At 32.1% G+C, this 23,556-nt stretch overlaps 1 long non-coding RNA gene and 1 pseudogene across 1 annotated transcript; one reads left to right on the forward strand and one right to left on the reverse strand.

Annotated features, from left to right (window-relative positions):
• Positions 1 to 200: 200 nt before the first annotated feature.
• LOC134267359 (uncharacterized) lies at positions 201 to 3,042 on the forward strand. Its single transcript, XR_009992139.1, has 3 exons — positions 201 to 384; positions 1,814 to 1,871; positions 2,446 to 3,042. It is a non-coding gene; the product is annotated as an uncharacterized LOC134267359 (long non-coding RNA).
• Positions 3,043 to 4,845: 1,803 nt separating this feature from the next.
• On the reverse strand, positions 4,846 to 17,607 carry LOC134267358 (sushi, von Willebrand factor type A, EGF and pentraxin domain-containing protein 1-like; annotated as a pseudogene).
• Between the last annotated feature and the right edge of the window lie 5,949 nt (positions 17,608 to 23,556).

The following is a 23,556-nucleotide window of genomic DNA, read 5'->3' on the forward strand; positions in this document are numbered from 1 at the left end:
CAGATTCGAGCAAAGGTTCATTCATATTTCAGAATAATTTACAAAAACGAAATACAGTATAAAATGTTTACAAAAGAACTATTTATAAAATTTAAATAGAAAATAAAACATTCTCTTTACTAAAAACAGATTTACATTATAAACTTCGAGTAATACGGCGTACGATCTAACCGTGAACGAGCACCGGAAGAATATGAGAATGTAAACAACGAAGAGCCCAGGCATCGAAAGACCGTATTTCTTCAGCTTGTTTGGATGATTTAACCGATTCTTACTTGTGTAAAAGTGTAATAACATGTTTTCCTGTTAAATTTGCTCTGTTTGATTGGATAATTCCACTGGAACCGTCGACCGCGGACTTGAATAGATGATGTGCGAGAACATGTAAGTATAGTACAAACTGTACACGGTACATAAGTGCATTTTTACACTTATTTCGCCCTTTAGACAATATTCTAATGACTTAAATTATAAACATTTTATTTTATTTTATGTAAACAAAAATAGGATGCGGAAAAATAGAGAGAAGTAGTGTAGATAGAAGTAGCTAGATAGAAGGGGGGATAAATATTTACAAATACTCTGTCACATGATTCAATCAGCTATCAATGAGCTCTTAGACTAAAAAAATCATATGTATTATGCCTTAATCAGTTTGTTACTATTATCATTTCCCTAGTAAGGTAGAGAATAGTTTCTTTCATTTCAGTGCAATTTATGATAAATGAATGTAGAATCATAATGACCATTTCTAATGCTACTGTTTAAATGTTTAATAAGCTCATTCAGCAGTCAGCACTCAGGGCTCTCACACCCATTTTTGGTACTGGGGCCGGGGCCAATGGAATTGGGAAAAAAGGATGTTTAATATATCAAAAACATTGAAAATTAATAATTTGAAGTAAATTAAACATTAATTATACAAATAAAAGTTGGCAAAAACAACATTCAGAACTGTAACAATCATCATCATTTTATAGCACATAAACAGTAAATCTGGAAAAAATTTCTACAGTACTGAAATTAACAAAGTATTAATTTTTCTCCTTCTGAATTTAACCATATCTTAGCATGTATTGATATTTAATAAATAAAAAAGTTTTAATCATGTTTTAGGCATATGGGATCGGGCATTTTGGGGTTATCTGTAGTGCTCCCACCTCCACCCCAACCACACACTTTACCTTAAAAAAATATTTTTAGATTTGGGAATTAAATAGCAAAATGGTCATTATATATCCAGGTATTGTCTTTATTTCAAGTCCTTTTGGGTTGTTCTTAATTTCCTTTTGGGTCCTTTTTTCCTTTTGGGTCCTTTTGGGTCCTTTTGGGCTCCTTTTGGGTCCTTTTGGGTTCTTTTGGGTCCTTTTGGGTCCTTTTGGGTAAATCGACACCGATCAGGTTTACAATCACTAGATTTAGCTACGTAGCTTGATTTACCTACATAGCTTTATTTACCTACCTAGGTACTTTATTTAGCTACCAAATTGGCTTATTTCTATTTAAAAGCATTTTTCTCAGTGTGTGCAGAAAATATCATTTTGATGCAGTGATTATTTTCAACTTTTCAAAACTTACCTTGAAATAGCTAAAATAAAGCTACCTGAGGTAGGTAAATAAAGCTGTAGGTAATTCTACCTACGTAGCTAAATCTAGTGATTGTACTGGACCTGATCATAATGACCATTTCTAATGCTACTGTTAAAATGTTTAATAAGCTCATTCAGCACTGCACTTACATTGTATGTACATTTGTAATAATGTATTGTGAGTTATGAAACACAAGTTAATCTTTTAATATTCATTATTACAGAGAATGGATTTGCCTGCACTCATGCGTCATCACAGTATAAAGGATTTTAATCTAAAAAGTATGTATGATTTGATTTTTTATCATGTATTTAAGCATGATCATTAAAATGCATATACATTATTATCTGAGTTGAGATATCGGAACAAGTGATTTTCTTTTTTTAAAAATCTGGAGAGGAAATTAAACTGAAAACAATGTTGAAATATTCTAGTCATTTTGTTGTTATATAAATTATGTATTTTCTTTTTCATATTCAAATTTCAAGACCAAAAAAAAGAAAACAAAGAAAAAACATTAATTAAAAGATAAATACAAGCAGAAAATAGAGAAAAATCTCACAAACCAATGTATTCATATACTTGTTAGCAAGTCAACAAGATAAAATGAATTATAATGTACTTGTGAGTAAATTAGGTTTAATACATAAGATAAAAAAAAAATAATATATGACTGAGGTTGCAGTATAAGATTTTATTTTGCATGATTTCTTAATGCACTAGTTTTGGGAGAGAAAAAAAGGTGAAATTAAAGCCAATTGTACATGAAAAGTTAAAGATAATCACAATCAAAAACAGTTTAAATGTGTAATAACACAAAATTTACAATCTACATGCCTATAATTTTTTTTTCAGGACAACCCTGCTCATTTCAGTTGTACAGATTGCAGTTCATCTCATATGCTGTTAGACTAAATAATGAAAGATGTTCAAACCAGTTTCAAAGAGTCCTAAGTCTGAAATCATGGTGCTTTTATTAGGAGATCAGTGCTATTTTCTGTGCATTGTTGACATTTGTGGAACTGTTCAGTTTATGACCATCTCTCTGACAATAACTCTGACATTTGAAATTCAGTTTGAGCGACGGATAAGGAAGCCAAATCATATGCATGTAAAGCATTATACAACTGTAATAAAAACATTGATAAACTTAAATTTAAACAAAGTGCATGTACATGTATCTGTGATCTTGTCATTGAATTTCATCCTGTACATGGATACTTTTAATGAATTTGCCTCATGGTAATGGAATATTCAATTGTTAAACATTGTTGAGGAATCGCCCTGAATAAAAATATTGTGAACTTGATCAAATATTTTTTCCTCATTTAAACACTGAAAAATTTAAGATCAAATGTCAAGGTCAAATACAAGGTTTACTCAAGAAAGTGTGATAATTGATGTAAATACTGTGAATTCTTTTACATGTTTTATAAGATCTAAGGAACATGTGTGGATCATTTTAATGTCTCAATCAGACACTAATGAACATTAAAGATCAAATGCCAAGGTCAAATACAAACTTGGCTTACTCAAGAATGAGTTATAAATACTGTAAATACTGTGAATTCTTAAATTCTTATGCATGTTTTATAAGATCTAAGGAATGTGTGAGCTCACCACAATATTTATTGCTTTCAATCTGTCTGAGTCTGACAATGAAGATTTAGGAAATATTTTAAATTAAACAAAAATTTTAAATTTCCACACATAAAACAAAATAGGAAATTTAAATACATTTGTTCATCACTGAACTGACCATAAACTGAGAAGAAAATGAAGTTAAATAAGAAATTTGACATTCTAAATATCTTGAATTTTATTCAGCAACTATATATTTTGCATGTTTGTAAAATAAAGAGTAAATTAATATGAATTTAAATTTAAAAAATACACATTTAGATTTAATATTTGATATAATAAGACAATTTCACATTTAAAATGTTTAATATGTGAAAGTCAAGATATTCTAGATCTAAATTTTGACTTTTCTGTTTCGTTTATGGTCTAGTCATATCTTCTTTTTTTATAACCGCGTACAGAAAAACGTTATTCAGACACAGACTTCACATGTACATGCATGTTATTTTTATGCTGTTCGGTTTAGGAAAAAATAAAATTTTACATGAAACATATACTTAAACATTATTACCGTATAGACCTTTGGTTTTTTTTTTAATAATTAATTATAACACACTGGGAGCAAGTCGCGATCCTGTGGCCATCATTGTAAGTAGGAAAATTGAAACAAAATCTAGTTATATTTTTTTCGTTAATTCCTTCTTCTGGATGCCCAAATTCTTTACAGATGTTCGCAAAATCAGTACTTGCCCACGTTTTATTACAATCAGTTTGTTTACATTTATTTTTAACATGGTAATGATAATCCTAAATTTAAAATGTGCGGTGTGTCAGGAATTATGGAATGTCGAGCTCGATTATTTTTATCCATTATAATATATAACATTTAAATGAATACCATAACTATATCTGCTTTTTTTGGTGGTCATTCCGTTTTTTTTTTTTTGTCAAATTAATTCCTAAATATTAAAAAACTAAGAGTTGCAGGATAGGATAGGATAGGATTAGACTGAAATCACAGGATAGGATTGTGGATGCAGAATTCACGATAGGATAGGATAGAATTGTCAACTTATAGGATAGCAGCACTGTATCCCGTCAATCGCTATGATTTGAGGTCAGGATCGAGTGATGTAATGAAAATAAAGATGGTTTTTGTGTTGTGATGATGTCAGAATACTTTAAATTCACAAAGGCAGGTTTACGTATGAATCAAAATTTTGACACATAATTTATTTCAGTTGGGTTAAGTTTTTATTTTCCTAGGATATTAAATTTAGCAAAAATAAATGAACAAAATTTTCATAAAATATCTGTATATTGTGTTCACCTCCAAATAATCCGCGAATTCATATGTAAAATTCACACAGGAAACAGTAACTACAATGAAAGTCATATCATATAATCCCTTCAGAGTATCTTAATAATTTAATTTGAAATGGCAAAGAAACACATTTCACACACGATACGACGATCATAACACGTATCCATGTATACTTTCACTCTGAAAATGAAACTGAATAACAGAGAGCGGAAAAGGATAAAAAGAAACAGAAACATATGTGCGTTTTAGACGCAATAATTTGACGTTACAATAACACGTTCATTTTTCAGCGTAAACGCTTATTTCATTAAACTTGGTTTTGTCAGAGGGGGGGGGGGGCATATGGAACGCTAATCTCTGTTGAGATTCTGCTGGACTAGATATCTGGACTGACGCCCGCAGAATCTCTGGAAAGACATTAATATTTCATGTCTGGAAATCAAGTCCCAACTCCAGTAGCGAAACTGTTTACCTCCTCAAATAAAAGAGTTCGTATAGTCTGTTTTCTACCCTTGGTGAATCTGAACCAATGTCTTCTGTACGTGGCTATTGAACATCAATTAGGGTAAAAACAGACTATACAAACTCTTTTATTTGATGAGGTTACAGGAGCCATATTTAAAACTGAAATTTCAGTGAATTTTTTTTTATGTTGGGATTTACATGCCTAAAGGTAAGCAATGTAGAAATAAAAGTGATAGAGAGTCAAATAAACAACCAATGACTTAATTGAACCGAGCAGCTGTGTGACTTAGGTGAATAATTCTTGCTATAGTCGGCCGAAGTTGGGGCTTAATCTCCAGACGTGAAATATGAATGGATGTCCAGAGATTCTGCGGGCGTCAGTCCAAATATCTAGCCCAGCAGAATCACAATAGAGATTAATGGAACGCCGGGGCTGTCTTATATGAGGATTAAACATTATATGCAGTGTTCTCTTTATTATATGCAGTACTATTTTAATTATATGCAGTGCTATTTTAATTATATGAAGTAGTTTTTACATTATATCGAGTTCCATTATATGCAGTACTTTCATCATTATATGTAGTATTTCTGTTATTATGGTGATGCTGACCATAAAATATTATTTCCGGTCCAGTTAGCATTCCGTGCGGTAGATTTTGCATTTCGTTATGATGTAGACACAGTATCATATGCGGTGCTTTCTTCTTTATGATGATGATCTTTCGGAAGCTACCTTTCGGAACCCCCTTGTTATGTTTAGAAAGTTTTACTTTTCTCGTTCTTAGATATGAACATTCTTCATGATTTTGGGTTATCAATAATAACTGGGAATCAACAACTCGTAAGCGGAATAATTATGCATGTGTATCACACAATATTTATCCCATATCATTATTTATTTTTTTTATTTATTCAGTTTGACAAAAACCACATGTGGCACAAGTAAACAAATGTAAAAATATAGTCACACCGGTTTTCTTATATTAATCAAATGCATCACGTATGAAGTAACAAATATTTCTTATATATTTAGCATCTGCTGACTTAAGAATTTCATAACCTATACATAAGGCATATATTATCAAAAATTGTACAAAATCCACTTCTTAGTTCAGGCGCGGAACCAGAATTTTTTTCCGGGAGGGGGTGTTCCACCAGAGTCCAAATAAATAAAATCCAACCCAAAAATTTCTTGACAAGCCAAAAAAATATTTATAACAAAAAACAAAAACAAAAAAAACAAACAAACAAACAAACAAAACATAAAAACGCCAAAACTTTACAAACCTATATCATGTGTGTGTGTGTGTGTGGGGGGGGGGGGGTTCGATGACTTCTTAGTGCTTCAAACCTCTGACTTTTCATACCAAAACAAATTCGCGGTTACCAGGGGGAAGGTGGGGTCTTACATATAATTTTTTCACGTTTTAACAGCAAAATAAAATTCTTAAAACATAGCTCACATTGCTTTAAGTGAGCACTGATGAACATGTGAATATTAAACCGTTTGTTGACAACTTGTATTCTGCTTTGATAAGTAGCATCTTACACTGATTTTATCTTCTCTGAACTCCAACCCCCACCCCTGCCCGTCAATAGCCAAAGCTTATTCAATAAGGAATTGCTTCACAATTAAATTACTAAGCGAATATATGTACAAGAATACATTTTTAAAATTTTGTCTTAGTTTTATCGAGGAAATACAATTAATGTAAAGCTTAAATTAAATATATTTTTTTCTGATTTAAGCCGCTTTCTTTCGTTGAATTTTATTTTATCTGTCTGCACTTATACATGTACATGTATCAGCGATTTTTTCTCCACAACTGTAATTGCTAGGAGTTATCAACCAACGGAAGAGAATTTTAACTAAATCAAACTTCATCTGTAAAATAAACTCTCGTTAATAATGTATAAATTTTCTTTTTGTAAATGGCTATAATCGGTAATAACCAATATTTGCCCCAAAATTAAACTTTGACGGAGAAATACATAATTGTGTTCTAAAACAATGGGATAAATTTTTTTATTACGTCAATATTTTGAGTAAAATGACGATTTAAAGTTTTCAGGTTTTTTCCATCTCAATTTTTTATTACTTAATGAAGCGGGTCTGATATAAATGAAGTAAAATGATAATATCAATAAAGTATGTAAATATTGTTCTTGAGCAGGCCTGTGGTCTTTTAATTCTAAAGTAAAATTTGAGCAAACTCTTTCCATTTTTTTCTCTTTCAGAAAAATAATACAAATTCCTAATAGTTTGTGACGTCATAAAACAAGAATTGTTGATACCCTGCTTTGAAAATATAATATGTTTTATTATTTTAGATATATCATATAATAAATTCAATTCAGCACATTTCAAGAAATTTTCAAAATATGACTTTTGTGGCGGGCAGAATTTTGCAATATACCGCCTATATGGTTATTGACTATTAATAATGTTAGGCCTTTATCACAGCTGCAAAATAATTGTGTGAACGTCAGATAACGCTGTATTTGACGCTGCTTCGAAGTAGAACGACACCCCCCTTTTTTTAAGATAGAACCTATGTCGAAAAAGTTTTTTTCACATGATTTTCAAACTTTTCTAAATGATACATTAGTACTTGCTTATCAATCAGTTAAAAGCTAATGATATGTAACTTGGAATGGTAAATTGTAATTATATATACGACTACACATTTTCAGTTATTTTGAGGAGTACTTGTCAAGAAGAGAATATGAAAAATCACAAAAATACTTCTTCAAGCATCTCCGTTTATAGACTTTATAAACTGAACAATATTAAGCAGTATTTTGCAAGAATAATTTCTTTTTTATTCAATTGGACAAAAGACAAGTCCACTTTTTAAAAATAATAAACAAATATACTATATTTTTAGTCAATTTTCCACCCTATATTTGTAAAGTAAATATTTTTTCAGAAGTCTTTGTAACAATGTTTTCAATCTTTAATATGGTGAAGAACATACCCAAGTGATGACAAAAAGTGATTAAAATGTATACCTTTTGCCTCCAACTAAGGAGAAATAGGTTATTTACCGATGCTAATATTCATGACCTTTGTGCACTTACACGTGTTTTTATTATTAAATGACTGTTTGGGGTTACTTTCAGATTAAAAATGGTCATCAATATTGTACTTTTTATTTAGAAAGATCATATTTAATAGAAAAATTGTAATCAAACACCAAGAATATGAATAAGTAACAAATAATTATGAAAAGGAATGCACATCATTTCAATATAGATATCACAAAAATTTACACACAATGTCACGATCTACAACAAGTACATCTTTTACTTACATATATAGATACATTTCATCAAGATATTACACTATTTAGTTGCATGGCAACTGAAAATTTCTTAGGATTTTTGCATTCCTTCAAAATAGTTACAAAATAGTTACATACCATTTACATTATTACAGTAAGATGTATACATTGTAATTTCATTACACAAGATAGTCTTTGATTTGTCAACTTAATTAAAGTCAAGATATAGCAAATGAAAGATGCCTAGAGGTGTCTCTAATAAAAAAAAAATTCAGCATTATAATAATAATAATATATATATATATATATATATGATTTGAATTCTGTGAATTACAAAATGCAGTATTTTCTACAATTTCTATTGAAGCTGTACAGTACGGGGAAAATGGCATTGAATTAATTATGACGTCATAATGGATCTAGCACAGGATAAAGTTATGATGCCATACGACGTAGGTTCTACATTAAGGTCATATTCACACGAGTTTCAGTGGTATTGTGACGTCACAATTGATACGTCAAACAAAACAACGTTAAACAATGGTTGTAACGGCCGCAGTCAGCTTTGTATCTGATAAGGAAAAATATTTTTTTTTTAAAAAACTATCGCAGAATTAATTTTCAACATTTAGACGTTTCATACATATCGAAACTCGGAAAAGGAAAGTACGGAGGTTTTAAACTGTACTCTGGATATTTTTTTTTTTTGTGTCCAATATTGTGTTGAATGTGGTTTGTTATTCACCAGGGGGTCGTAAAGCAAAGCTTGCTGAAATGTTGATTTATATAGGTTCATCAGTATGTTTTAAGCACAATCCTATGACCTGTTTGAGTACTACTTAAGTATATATTAAACCGTAACATAAAACGACCTACGCGAGGCTTTAGCTATAGCTAAGTCAAACTTAAGTTCACAATTTTTCTCATGAACCTTGCTAGTTTTTTCTTAAATTTTAGTCATTATATTTTTTATGAAGGTTCTGTTAAAATATTCTTGATATTAAAAAAATAAAATCCAAATAAGTACACGTTCACCATATGGCATGTGTTTAATATATAATTATGCATAACTTCTGTTTTATCACAAAAGTTACCATCTCTCTCTCTCTCTCTCTCTCGGACTGTAGGGAACATCCAATTACCAAATTTAACTTCGGTCACGCAAGTTTTTAAAAAGCGTCCTCAAAATAAAATCTTGAATCTACATGTATGTCATGCAGATGTTGAGTGTAAGATAGGAATAAGTGAATAGTATCGTCCCCTCGATGAAAAACTAAAATTCCTTTGCCGCTTATAAGTAGAAATATTCATTTCATTTTTTTTTCATGGATGATATCAATAAAAGAATGTTTAAACGTCGAACTTAACCTTTTAATTATGTTGAATTTGTGTATTAAAAAGTTAAGACATACTTAAGTCACCTCTACCGACCGCTTAAGTTTTGTTAAGATTGTCGAATCTAAGCACGCTTCTAGTTTCGGTCTTAAGTTTAAGACTTTACTTAAGTATTATATAAGTATGGACTTACACTTAAGTACCCTTTATGTTACGACCCCAAGAAATATTTATATTGACCTTAATTTTGCTAAATTCTATGGAGAAAGGGATCTTGTATTCATCCTCCAAGGGCCTTAAAAGATCATTACCGTCTTCCCCTCTATTAGGATATTTTCCCGTGGGGATCCGGGTTAGAATAGGTCCACAGTACCCCTTGCTTGTCGTAAAAGGCGAGTAAATGGGGCTGTCCTTCGGATGAGACCGTATAAACCGAGGCCCCATGTCACAGCACGCAGCAGTTTTAAGGCTTGAATAAGGGGGCGTGATTTTATATGTACACAAAATATTTGGTAAAAGTCAAATATATTTCGACATTGGCTTATTTACCTGAAAATTTAACTATTAAAGCGCGAATTCTAATCAAAGCAGCAGCACTTTTCAGAAACTACAAAGTATACAGAAACAATTAATAGCTTGAATTTTTAATTTCAACTAGGGTATGCCCTTGCGATATTGAAATTTGTTGATGACCTACATTCAGTACACGAATTATCCATTCATCACGTGACTGTCCATCGATGGCACCAATTTCATATTACAGTACAGAGTGGGTTATACTATGCTACTTCCATAAGTATTTGAGTTCTGTGATAATAAAACAGCATAATTATTATAAATTCAGTTTTAAAAAGGTCCCCCTTTTTGCACGTCTATTTTCCGTTGATTTCTCATTGTAGGCCTTAACAGTGCTGCGCAGGTGTGGCACGATAAAGATCCCTCCCTGTTCCAAGGCCGTAAGTGCCGAGCATAGGCCTAAATTTGCAGCCCTTCACCGGTAATGATGACGTCTCCATATCAGTGAAATATTCTGTAGAGGGACGTTAAACAGTATATAATCAATCAATCAATCTATTAGGATATATATTCAGAACAAATAAATCGTATCGTATGAAAGATGATAGTCGAGGGTTTGAATTCCACTGTGGGACGTGAGACCGGTCCTTCGGATGAAACCGTATAAACCTAGGTCCCATGTTGCAGTAGGAGCTGGCACAAAAACGATCCCTCACTGCTCGATGGTCCTAAGTGCCGTGTATAGAACACAATTTGCAGCTTTCCATCGGCAAGTGGTGGCTTAAAAAATACGGACGGTAAATAACACATAGACTATCAATCAATCAATCGAAACTGATATCGCAGTGGGTGAGCCATTCGTTTTTATAACATGTAAACAAACCATAGCATTTCTATACATCTTTTGTACGTGTAATTCTATGACATTTCTTCTGAGGTCTAGTTTATCAATTGTTTCAAAACGTATTAGCTTATCCAAAAGATGTAAATCAAATTCTAAAACTAAGGACGACAGAATTCATGAAGGTATTTCATGAATCCTCAAAATTGTCTTCTTAAGGTTATCCGATCCTCAGGTTCTGAAAATCAGGCATCGAGTAATTGAACATGCTCACAAAGATATCTCTTAATTCTCAAATTAAAATATATTTACCCTCGGTGTTTCTTTAAAATTCATCTTTAAATCTAATCATATTATATAGGGAAAATTAGTAAATCTTAAATAATTTTTTCAGGAAATGCGATTTGAACTACCTACTGCATATTTTTTAATTGATAATTGATCAAGAAATAAATTTTAGGAGTAAAAATCATATGTATCCAGGCTTTTAAAGAAAATTGCAAGAATTTTACACTTATTTGGACTTTACTTTATCCTACTTACTTCCATTAATTGTTTCATAATGCATAGTGTAGGAAGTGTTTCCTTTCAAAGAAAACACGGTAAATCAATTCTTATTTCAAATCATGCATATAAACATTGGTAAATATGGCTAATTAAAAGAAATTTGATTTTTTTTAAATTGGCAAGTTTTACTTCATTTTGTGAGGTACAAATTTCAACTTTTTAAATACCGTTTGTTAAAACTTTAAAGAACATTGAATCATACGTAGAGGCATAAAATGAAAATTGTTGCATGTAAAAATTTCAATTTCAAGCTTTATTTTAAAACTTTTTGAATTAAATTATAAATTAAAGAGTTATACTTCATGGCTGAGGATCGTATATCCTTAAACAGAACCTTCTGCTATTCTTACATGTATCTCCTTCTTTTGAACTTCATTTGAAAACATTTATTTCGAAAGTTATGACCATGAAGTTAAACATTGCTCTCATTCACAATAAAGAGGTCATTCAAATGAAATGCTTTTAAAATTTCACATGGAAAAACAGTATATGTATCATAACAATCAACATTCTATAGTAAATTTTCTCAAATAACATTTTCTGGATTTCCATCTGATTAGCAAAGTGCATCATGTGTTGTCTAAATACATTTATAACAAAACATATAATATACTGTAAAATCACATATTTTCGTCGGGCCAATTTTTCGTGATTTCAGAAAAATAAATTGGTTCATGGGGAATTATATTCTTGCTTGAAGAATTGTTCATTATTAATATATGTGTAAAACTGCATTTTGTGGTGAATATAAATTCACTGGCTTCTTCATGCAATTAAAATCACGAATGTTAGCCCCCATGAAAATAAGTAATTTCACAGCTTTTTTTATTATTATTTTTCATCTCTCTCTCCGACGATGACAAAAATTCTTATTTATTTTATTACACAAGTTGTTGACAACAGCAACTATATCCGGTAATATTAAAACTATTATAGTAAAACTTATCAGAAAGACCCCAAAACTTCCTATCTGTACAGCACTAGGACGAGATTCGTAGACACTGATCAAGCTTCTGTTATAGGCACTAGTGTTTGATTTATGTACGGATAGATTCTTCTTCATCTCTTTTATCCATTCTGCAAGCATATCATAAGTGATATAGCTTCTGAGTCCCTTTGTTGTATCTGAAAAACAAAACAACCCTTATTTAAGGAGGTTTGATCCTGACCTTTGGAGCAGATTTTGGTCTGGGCCTTTATTTCTAAAATTCTGCATCATTTTTAAGTTCTAACATTCAATCTGGATTCTACAATGCAAATTGAGCAATATCCAATGAAATTCCCTTTAAATAGGATTAAGCCATTTTGTGGCGGAAGATTATTTTAAAAAACCATATTATTAATTTTCCCCTTTTGAACTACATTGTAGGTACAGTTCTATTAATTTTAGATTCCTACCTTCCTATGCTGGTTGCTCAGAAAGCTGTTTTTGAAGTGATATGTGTAATGCGGATTCTCAAATATTTATAAGATTATTTCAACGAACTATGACACAATAATAGTACATTGTAAATATGTTCAGAAAGTCCAGGAAACAAATTGAGCCAATTTAACATAAAATTGACGATTTTTAAAATAATGTTTCAAAATTTAAATCATTTACCCCACTTCTCATGTTCTTTTCTGAATATTTAAGATAAATTTGACCAATATGCTTGCAAAAGTTTAAGACTTTAAAATACTTTTATTGCTTATTAAATTTTCAGTTCCAGAAAAATCATATTTTGTGAGTGCAGAAAGGTCAAATACAGCAAAAATCGTTTAGTACGAACACGGATATTGCGAATCCATGGATATACCGAAGTCATCTTGGATCCCCAGCTATATAAATTTCATGAATTTCTTATACAGTTATAACAAATTACGGATATAACAAAGTAATTTCATAGGTCCCAGTGACTTCGTTATAACCGAGTTTTACTGTAATTAATTATGCGAATCAACTTTTTCTTTGTCACAATTTTAAAGTGTCTTTGATTAGAAAAACTTATAGTTTATTTTGTTCCATGCCTAATTTAGATCAATATATTGGGAGGAAAACGTCGAAGATGTTACTCTTTATTAAGACATAAATTTCAGTGCAAAAAGGTCATATTAAATGTCCTGTAGAGCGAAAAAAGCATATTGACCCCATTTCTTTTTATTTGGTTTTTAATTTACCTGTGTGTATAGAAACTAAAAAATATACTTGACAAAAAAGGTTGAGACTTTAAATATCAGGATCTAACCTTGTTAAGTGGCTTTCTTAGATTTTAAATCAAATGATAAGAAAATAGAAAGGAATTCTATCTATTTTAACCCCCCCCCCCCCCCCCCCCCCCGGCTTGAAAAACAGGAGGGTATATAGTAATCAGCATGCCCAACCGTCTGCATTTATGTCCGTCTGTCTGGTATGCTTTGGGGTACCCATCTCTTATCCGCAAATCCTTTCATACCACTGAATGCAATTTGTTGAAATTTTTACAGAAACTTTATTACATAATGCCATTGTGCACCTCCCGTTTTATTTTTTTTATCCGACACATATTTTGGGGTTTTCCCTAGCAAAACATAGACACTGCCATTATATTCATTAGGGAGGCAGGGGTATCATTTAGTGAGCTGATTGCTCACAATACCTCTTGTTACATTTAAAGATTTCTTGAAAAGCTGATAATTATCCCTATGAGATCGATTCGATTATTTGTGCATTATTTTAGTTTGTGGGGATCATTTTGTTTATTTTAAACACAATTCTGTCTGTTTGGAAATATCAAAAATACCAACATTCTAAACGTTTACAGTAATCGTGCCTGGGTGAGAAACTTTAAGAAGAAGGGTGACCAATACAATTTACGACCATTCGTCTCCCAGAAATACTGATTATTTGTTCAGTGTTCAATGTTATTATTTTTTACATACATTTAACTATTTTGCTGGCAAAACAAAAAATATAAAAATATAAATCCAGGGAAATACATTTTTATTTATGAGAAAATAGTACCTTCGCACTGCAAACTGGTATCGGTCCACTTTCCAGACATACAAGTAATTGTATTTTCAGCATTTGTTGGTCTATATCCATAGCGACATGCGTACATGGCTACGTCATTGTCAACTAGAAAATCAGCATTTGTTATATTAGGAACCGGGCCGCATGATGATGCTGAAATTATAAAATGGGGTAGAGTAAAAACAATACTCTTTATCAATAGTTAACGGTCGTTATCATGAAAAGTTAATTTGCCATTATTTTGTGTGTTTGTTGAATTGACGTGCCAACATAACTCTAGAAACGGGGTTTTGAAAGAAGACATTTATGAAATATTAAATATGTTTTTTTAAATGCTACTGACAATAAATTACTTGTCTTTATTCCTACATGCTTAAGTCCGGCGAGATTCTAGATGATTGATTATGCAAGGTGAAACCCTAATTTAGAGATTATTAAGTGGTCCTCCTTAGCTAGGACAATATAATTCATGTTTTTATTTTCTGACAATCATAATTCTAACTGTGTCGCCAAATGCTTACTGTGTAGTATGAGTAAAATTTGAATCGTAACTGTGTCGGGCATGCACAGAAAAACAGCGCTAGAAGAACCCTGACTTTGGTATTGATCGTTACAAGACATTTGAGAAATTTCAACCTTAGCAATGAGGAGCAATACGGTGGAGTCAGTGTTTCACAAACCGATCTTGTTAAGCCTCCGTAATCGAATATATTTTTGTCACGGTGGGGTAATAGCTTTTACATTTCACTGGAGTATTCCTTGTGACAAGACCTTTATTTGGGTACCACCAAATTTGACTACTTGGCCTTGACATTGAATATTGAACCATATACATTAAAAAAAAGTTTAACCTTGGCCAAAACATTTGATCAATTGGTGCTTGGGCTTTCATACCTCACAATGCTCACATAGGTATTCACTGTGTCAAAATCTTTTGATGAGTATAAAAAAATTACTTAACGTTTTGACTCTGACCATGAACCTTGACCCACTTTCCAAAAACTTCAATATAATTTTAGTCATAATATTTAAACAATTAGTACTAGGGCTTCATGTTTCACAGGAATATTTCTAGACCTCCCTCTTGATACCAAATCTGATCTTTTGACCTTATAGTTAGACTTAAATTTGAGAAACCTCAAGCTTTGGATCGGTGTTGCACATTTCGGTTTTATTGTTTGCATATTCTATTCGAAAAAAAGTAAAGCATAAAACTCCAAGAATTGTCAATTATAAGAACAAAAGCCTCCTGACTTTCTTTAGACATGTAGACATATTTAGCAATTGATGTCATAATGAAGTATATTATTATGTATGTTCTTGTTGTTTTTTTATACAAATAAATTCTCCTTTTCACAGTATCAAACCACTTAAACCTCTTTAGTTACTTTATGTCAATGATACATGTATTACATATGTATAATTAATAAGGTAAAAAACATACAATTGCAACATATAAACTGTCAAAACAAAGTTTTATTTTTTTTAAATGGTACTGAATGACATGAAATATAGTGAAAGCCTCCTACCATAGCAGATGAAGTTTGTTTTCTGCCACTCAGATTGTAAGCAGTTTATTGAGTTGGTTCCAGATTTTGCAAGAAAACCCTGACGACAAGAGTATAAAGCAACATTCTCAGAGACCATGACGTCAGCGTTAGTAATGGCGGGTGGCTCAGGACAAGATTCTGTAAAAATATACATACATCCAGTAAAAAAACTATACTTAGTTGATATTTTAAGATATTAACAATATATTAATTCATTAACATGATTTACAGATTATGTATACCTTTTTGACTTACAGTACTTAAAGAATATAGTTTGTTGCATACCTTTAATACAACCTTTTGAAAAAAATATATTTCTGATTTTTGAAAACTAAAGTACCGGTACATTGGAACATGGGAACAAAAAAAACATTCATTTAATACAATTTAACACACTATTTTTATATGTTCAAGATGTATAACGATCTTGATCCTTACTTATACATTTAAAGTCAGTAGATGGCCAGGTACTGTTTCTGCACTCGATGACGTCATCTGTATTTTTCATAGCGAAATATCCCGTTAGGCAGTGATATTTTGCTCTATTGTCCTGCACAAAAACTGTTGTATTTTCAACTGCAGGAGGTGTGGAGCAAACAACTTTACATGAAAAAAAGTTTCAGGATTTTACTTTAGTAAAAATTCTGTTAAGAAATATTTTTTCAATTAGTTATGTAATTCTAATATTTTTCTCATATATCTACAAACGAGTTACGTACCTCTGCAGAACATTGAAGTCAAAGACCATGTACCCTCTACACAGCTAATTATGACGTTATCTGAACTTTCAGTGTATCCTGGTTTACAAAAGTACAACGTCTTGCTACCATTAGTCACTCCTTCATATATTTTATAAGCATTTTCAATATCAGGAGGGATAGGACAATCTGCATTGAAATATAGTTTCATAATTTCAAATTCAGTCTTAGAGATATACAGTAGCTGGAATAAATGGCAACGAAATTCGAACAAAGAATATGAATTAAGTTAAATATTTTCTATATTACCATTTATGTTTTCGAATGGTCGTGTAATTTACAGTGATGAACACAATGTTTTATAAAATGAAAAAAAAAAATTGTTACACTTTTAACAGATTTTGCAAAGAAACGTTGCAATATCTTGTTCATGAATATTTAATACCTGTAGAAATGCATCTAGTCTTTGACCAATCAGGCGAGCATAATTTTGTACCATTGCAAGGCGTGCCTACATAGAAAAAACTAGATTGATAGGAAATTGAATTTAATGTTTTTGCATAATCATAATTTTTTATCTGTAAATCTTTATTAAATCAAATACTTAATACCTGTTATTTCAATAACTTTAACGATGACTTCAACAACGTCACTTTCTTGATTACTATGCCCGTCACCCCACTTTCCACCCACGTAAACCAAATGTCCATTTGTATTTGTCTGGGATGGTCTCCAGAGCAGAACTTCTGTCTCATTGTATCCTTATATTAAAGCTCCATATGGGTCATTAGAGGTATCAATCATGGCGCTACCGCCAGCGTGAAACATGAATCCCTCGTTGTTTAGAGATAATACCTTCATCTGATGGAATTAAGCAGGAAGCAAGTGTATAGAAAACATGGAACAAGGTATATGAGGTTAAAGAAAGTTCGGGTATATTGTTGTTACTCATGCCCGTCCGTCCGTCTGTCACACTTTTCTTCCCTGAACTCCTCCTACATTTTTCACAGTAGCTGAATCATCTTTTGGGAGATGTTTGGTGGAGTCATGTAGATGTGCCGAAGGTTTGGGAATTTTGATTTTGCCCCGGGGGATCAAATGGGGATCGAAAAATGACGTTTTTATGCTAAAAGCCCCATCTTCCCTGAACTCCTTTTACATTTTACTCAACAGCCTAATCATCTTTTGGGAGATGGTTGGTGGTGTCATGTAGATGTGCAGTAAGATTTCGGATTTTTGATTTTGCCCCGGGGATCAAATGGGGGTCGAAAAATGACGTTTTTTTTTATATGAAAAGCTCCTCTTTCCCGCCAACTCCTTCTATTTTACTCAGCAGCCTAATCATCTTTTGAGAGATGGTTGGTGGTGTCATGTAGATGTGCAGTAAGGTTTCGGAATTTTGATTTTGCCCCGGGGGATCAAATGGGGGTCGAAAAATGACGTTTTTTATGCTAAAAGCCCCGTCTTCCCTGAACTCCTTCTTTATTTTACTCAGCAGCCTAATCATTTGATCCCTAATTGTGGCCTGACCCTAGCCTTTGAAGTGATGATTAGAAAAACTAGAAATATGTCTATAGGACATGAATGTCCCGCCGGATGTGTATTACTAATGGTACATGAAAATATGTATTAGTGTATAAAGTTTGATGAAAATATCTTAAACAGTTTTTTCAGAATTGAAACTGAAATGTAAATAAATTGGATATAGATAATAAATTCTCATCAAATTATGCATAAGTGCATGCTAAACATAAAAATGTCTTAAATTATTTCTTTAAAACTAAGCAAAAATACAAATTAAAGAGGAGGGAGGTCAAGGTCACAGGAATGTGCAAGATGAAGTTTTTGATGCTCGAAATATTTTGTTGCAGGTAAAGTACATGTCAAATATGAAAGTCTCATCTCTTTTCAATCAAAAGTTATATAGAAATATATAATATAATATTTTTGAAAAGTAGGTTAAACTTCTAGGTCAAGGTCACAGAGTCAAAAGTCATGATATATTTAGAAAAGTCTTTTCACATGTAATATACATGTATAATTTAGATGCCATATCTTTTCTCTTTCAAAATGATTAATTTAAAATGTTATTTTTTGGAAAGTAGGTAAAATTTTAAGGTCAAGTCTCACTTGGGTTAAAAAATCATAGCACATTTAGAAAGTTTTGTGGTAATGTACATGTGAAATATGAAAGCCCAATCTCTTATTATTCAAAAGTTACGACCGAGGTTAAATTTATTGTGACAGATGCACATACTGTCAAAGATGGCCAGACTGACAGACAAATAAGATTTAATGTTCCCTCCCTTTCCCCAAAAACGGGGGACAATAATGCCCTTGCTGTTCTTGAGAAGAAGATTTATGATGGAAAAAATCCCCTGCATATTTCTTAACGCAAATCAATATTGTGTTTTTATGTCATTTAATTGTTTGTTTGTTGTGAAACATCCCTCTCAGGAATTTTTCACTCAAATGGAGACACCACCATTTGAAAAATAATAAGGACAAGTCAGATTTGAGGTCAACATTCATTTTAGGAGTTTTCAACCATTAAGACGTAAAGAGACATGAACTCGATCCTTCCCCTCACCCCTTCCCAGACCCCTTTTTATTCATGACATGTATGCAAACTACTTCTTGTTTTTATATTTAAAAAAAAAATGTTAATAGCCTATATACAAATACTTTAATGTGGTCCATCTTCATTCCTAATTCTAGGAGGATAGGTTGATAAATAAAATGTCAAGCAATCTTATCATTGATGCACTTTTATTTAATTTAATGCAGTCATATTGTGAACATTTCCAGATAGAATCATTAGGAGAGTGGGGATGACCTCCAGGGGGTTCAAAACTTTTATACCATTAAATTTACATAACATAATAACACAAAAAGCAAAATTATGTATAGTCAAATGGAAAAAGTTTTCTACTATTTAGGAGTCACATGATCATTTGTCATTACTGTTTACAGGGACAGGGAATGGATTGGGATATGGCCCCCCCCAATTTGCAGGACTGATAATATATACTGAAGCAAATAAAAAAGACTTTGGATGCCCTCCACCCTAGAAAACAGACACCACCATAACTTCTCCTTTTATTTGCTTCTCAGGAAATTCTGCTCTGGAAATCCCCCCTCCCTCCCAGAAAAAAATTCTGTATCTTGTAACTGAATGTAACGTCGATAACGGGCGATAACTCTTCAGAATATTGCAGCATCGGATGACCTTTGAACCTTTAAACTTTAATATTGCAGCATCGGATGACCTTTGCCTTTATACTTTACACAACCTAACCCGTTGCATTTGAAATATATTTTACCCAAATCTATACCAAAACAGGAAAATAGGGTGTGTTTGTGTGTGTGTGTGTGTTGATGGGAGGAGGGTGTGTTTGTGTGTGTGTGTGTGTTGTGTTTGTGTGTGTGTGTGTTGATGGGAGAGGGGTGGGGGGTTGACTAAATTGATTGGGTATATGGCAGCTTTCAAGGTGTTTCTGCCTAATAAAATATAAAAAAGTTTGTACATTTTGAAAAAAAATCATCAAAAACGCTTTACACTAATTTGAATAATATTTGTTGTTGATCTATATGAGAAAATAGATTTAAAAAGTTCCAATTATGGGCCAAAAATTTATATCCTCCCCCTTTATCAAACCTAATTTACATCATTAATTAAATTCTGTTGTTTAATTTCAGATTGGTAATGAATTACGAATATGAAATACCTATAAGATCGAGGCCCATGGGTCGCATGGTCACTTGAGAATATTATGCTCAATTTGATGAATACATGGAGGCCCTATTATGTAAATTATTGAATTATATTGACTTTTTCATTGGTAAAGCCCAATTTAAAGGAGCGTGCATTTAGAGGCAAACACCTTAGTGCGGGTATTACTGTCTCATGACAGCATCTAGTTTTGTTTGCTTTCCTTTGTATATAAATTACCTACACTGCCAATTTCATCACATGAACTTTATTTAGATAAGATACATGTACATTCCCAATTGCGACTTTAGAATCAAAATTATTTGGCCATGTGCCAATTTTGACAATAAATAAATTATTAGTATTCCATTAGAGGCTGCTCCGATATTTCTTTCGTTTTGATGAAAAAATACTATATAGATCTTTTTTATTCATAAAAAAGCTCAACATATTCATTAGAGGGTTATACAACACCAAACATAACCTTTGTAAATTATCAAACTAGCATAAAACAATAGATAATTATACACTGTACGACCTGTTTAATGTCAGACTATTTTTACATGCCTTAAAATTAAGACTTACCAGAACAGAAACCAATGTTGAATTTAGATCATACACCGAATCCAGGCTCACTCGCTCGACAGTGTTTATGTCGTTCTTATCCAGTGTGAATTGTGTTGAAAAATGTTTATTACAGGAATCCAGTATCCAGGCCTGGATATATAGGCTAGCGGTGTGGCCTCTAAAGCTTTCTGCAAGAGCTCCCCATCCATCGTATGCACAAGCCACATAATCTGAAGAATGTAAAATCTACACAGCTCTAGAATGCTTCAGTATAAGTTTCAGCTTTTCGAGGCCAGTGGTTCTTCGGGAGAAGAGGTTTTTCCTATATATATTTCAATGTAAAATTTGGATTCCCTATTGTGACCACTTGATATCCCGGGGGTCATGATTTGAACAATTTAGAATCTTTCCCAGAAACATAAGTTTTGACATTTCTGGCCAAATAGCTCTTAAAAGGATCTTTCCTGTATATTTCAATGTTTAACTTGGATTCCTTATTGTTGTCCCGCCCTACCACCGGGGGCTCATGATTTGAAAAATGTAGAATCTTGATTTACACTACCCAGAGATGCATTCACACAAGTTTCTGCTTTTCTGGTCCAGTGGTTCTTGCGAAGAATATTCTTAAATATTTCCTGTATATTTCAATGATAAACTTATGGTGGCCCTTTCCTACCCCGGGGGTCATGATTTGAACAATTTAGAATTTACACAACCCACGTATGCTTCCACAAATGTGTCAGCTTTCTGACCGAGTGGTTCTTGTGAACATGATTTTTAAAGTTTTTTTCCTAAATACTGCAATATAAAAATTGGATTCCCTATTGCGGCTGGCCCTTTCCCCGAAGGTCATGATTTTTATAATTAAGAATTTACACTACCCCAGAATGCTTCGTAATAAGTTTGATAAAAATCGTCCCAGTGCTTCTTCAAAGGAAGTTGAAACTGTGAAAACTTTACGGACATAAAGCTAGACAGACAGACGGACAACAGTTGCTGCAGAACTTTAGCTCTCCGAAAAAATATTTTGACAGACCGGAGAGCTACAGGCTACCCATTGAAAAAACTGCACATTTTTTGTGTACAAAAATGCGCTGTTTCTCGATTTATTTCTCCATGTTTTAAAACTGTCACCTCAAAATATTAATAACCGTGTGTTCCTAACATATTCGTTTACTTTTTCGACGACAAAACATTCCTTATAATTGTTGCTGATAGCCCTCCTGGTCCTGAAATCGAGATAATCAAACATGTTGCTTATTTATACTGCCAGTTTGGTTTGAAAGATAATTCGGTCCAACACTCTTCTTGCAGAAGTCAACTTCTAGAGTACTTAATAAAGAATTGATGATTTGTTTAAATCTATCTTTTTTGCGATTGAGGTAAAGATTTAATCCATAACTAAGCGCAACTTTTTGTGTGCAATAAATAATATTTTCTCCGGAGAGCTAGAGTTCTGCAGCTAGGACAATAGGTGATCAGAAAAGCTCACATGAGCTTTCAGCTCAGGTGAGGTAAAAAAACAAGTAAGAAACTGCAAAAAAAAAAATAAATAAAATTTAGTATAAACAAGTGTTTTTTTTTTTTCTTACATCAGATACTTATTTTTATGATAGAGCGATAACTATGCTCACATAAAAACCTTACCGTACATAGACCAAATACGGATTTCTTGATCATTAAATGCATAAACAGTCCCGCAGATAGTTTCATGAGTTCCGAACACCCGTGAATTAAATGTCACACCTACAATAAAATGCCATAAATAATATCTTTAAAAATTTTTTTTAATCGTCTTGGGTCTATGATACAAACTACAAAAAGTTAAGTTTACAAACTGAGAAAAATTAGGCGTGGAATTATTTCATTTGGTTAAGTTCAGTGATCGTGGTTAAACAAAATTTCGTTGGTTCTTGGAAACTTTAAAAAAAAGTTCGTACGTAACTTTAACATGTATATATAGAAGTTAAGTTTATAAATGTATAGACAAAATAGTTGTCCGTTAAATTGTGGATTAAAGTGAACCACGAAATCGACGATCATTTGGCCTCTATGAACATTGATGATTCTACAGAAAGTATGAAGTTACAATTTTGCAAAACTCACCTGCTGCCTCGGAAACATTACCATCGTTCATTTTTAACTGTACAACAACAAAATCTGGGGTTTTCTCAAGTCCATGTGTAATAATCTTATAACTGTCTCCTGGTTTAAAAAAGCAGGAATGATAAACATCTAAATAAATCTACGACTTGACTTAAAGGTACTTGGACACAGATTTGAAGTTATTATTTTCTCTATAATATCACGACTTATATATTTTAATAGCATTTTACACAAAAATTAATTAAAAATCTTATTTCATGTAAAAGATATTAAAATTTCAAATTTGTTGGCGGGTTTGATTGACACATTCTTGCACTTTCACAAATTAATTTTATTCTTAATCCTTAGGAAAAGTGGCAATCTCGCTGTGTATAAATGAAAAAAATTTTAAAACTATAATCCAGAAAATTCAGAGTAGACTGTTT

The sequence above is a fragment of the Saccostrea cucullata genome, unplaced genomic scaffold, assembly GCF_032062105.1.
Source record: "Saccostrea cucullata isolate Sc308-1 unplaced genomic scaffold, CSIRO_AGI_Scuc_v1 ctg9556, whole genome shotgun sequence".
NCBI classification, from domain to species: Eukaryota; Metazoa; Mollusca; class Bivalvia; order Ostreida; family Ostreidae; genus Saccostrea; species Saccostrea cuccullata.